Raw genomic sequence first — 1,286 nt, 5'->3', positions numbered from 1 at the left:
GGAGCGCAACACATCGGACTTTGTCGTTAGAAGGCATCGATTTGTACCTTGATCTTCAGGGAACACGCAGCAGTGTTCACTTTTTTCCTACTGCTAATATTGGCAAACTCACAATAAAAAGAAGACAGTGATGCAGAAAGCGCCGAAAAACAGATAGGCTAGTCTTTCGGGGCAGCGAAACAGATAGGCTAGTCTTTTGGGGCATTGAAACAGATAGGCTAGTCTTTCGGGGCAGCGAAACAGATAGGCTAGTCTTTTGGGGCAGCGAAACAGATAGGCTGGTCTTTCGGGGCAGCGAAACAGATAGGATATTGTTGCACGGACGCGTCGATACGCGGTTAGTCTTCGTTTCATTTGGTTTAAAATAAGAAGCTCGCCAGACCATCATATACATTTAATCCATGAATTAAAAATCTCGTTCAGTACGTTTTTATACTCTTCATCTCACTCTTATTCTTTTATTTCCTCTTTACGTCTTCTTGAAACGCCTTCTTACTGCTGTTTTATTACTGCAGTTCGTGCTGTTGTCAAAAACTTGCCACGCATGGGCTTGATTAACTTATTTGCCAACATGTACTGACGTTTAAACACAAATACTGTGATAGTGTCTTGTAGGATATGGATATACACCAGTCTGCCAATGAATGCTCGAGTGTTTGCTCGGACAATATTTACGTCATTTTCTTACAACGTGGTAAATCTTAACAAACACTATTTGTTGGTAGATCCATTTGATAAAATAGGCTGCTTTTAGCGTACGCTACCCCCACCAACGTTACATTATTTGTTCATCGAAAGAGGAGAAGGAGGGAGGGAGGGGGGGGGAGGCCGACAGAGATGTGAAACAGAGTGGAGCACAAAAACGACAACGAGAGGGTGGTTCGGTTCGAGGAGCACGTTGCGGCCGCCCCGGCCGCTCTCCACGCGCACGCCAGGAAACAACTCTCTCTTTCGAAACAAGGTCGCGTGGTAACGGGGGAGGAAACAAGGAAACACTTTGTCTGTTGGTCGGCGCTGGCGGCGCACGTGCCGCTGGGCTGGACACACCGGCCTGGCCGGGGGCGCCAGCGGCGCCAGCCTTGTGGCTAGCCAGCCAGTGCAGCAGCCGCTCACTCCGGCCTCCGCGGTGAGCCGCAGTGTGAACCTGGGAGGGGAAGGCTCGTTTAGCCAGACGTGGCAGTGGCAGGTACGCTGCGAAGTGTGTGTACCAGAGGGAGAAAGAGAGAGAGAGAGAGAGAGAGAGAGAGAGAGGTTTAAAACTTGAAATCTATTAAGGGGGCTTTTAT

General features: G+C 48.9%; 1 protein-coding gene across 1 annotated transcript in view; it reads left to right on the top strand.

Annotated features, from left to right (window-relative positions):
• The window catches only part of LOC113209520 (probable G-protein coupled receptor No18), a 123,381-nt gene that overhangs the window by 83,554 nt on the left and 38,541 nt on the right, over positions 1-1,286 (top strand). The window lies entirely within an intron of this gene.

This window comes from Frankliniella occidentalis, unplaced genomic scaffold (assembly GCF_000697945.3).
Source record: "Frankliniella occidentalis isolate FOCC.00 unplaced genomic scaffold, Focc_3.1 Scaffold13, whole genome shotgun sequence".
Lineage (NCBI taxonomy): Eukaryota > Metazoa > Arthropoda > Insecta > Thysanoptera > Thripidae > Frankliniella > Frankliniella occidentalis.
Note: the sequence above shows the minus strand (reverse complement) of the source record. Positions and strands in the feature narration are given on the sequence as shown.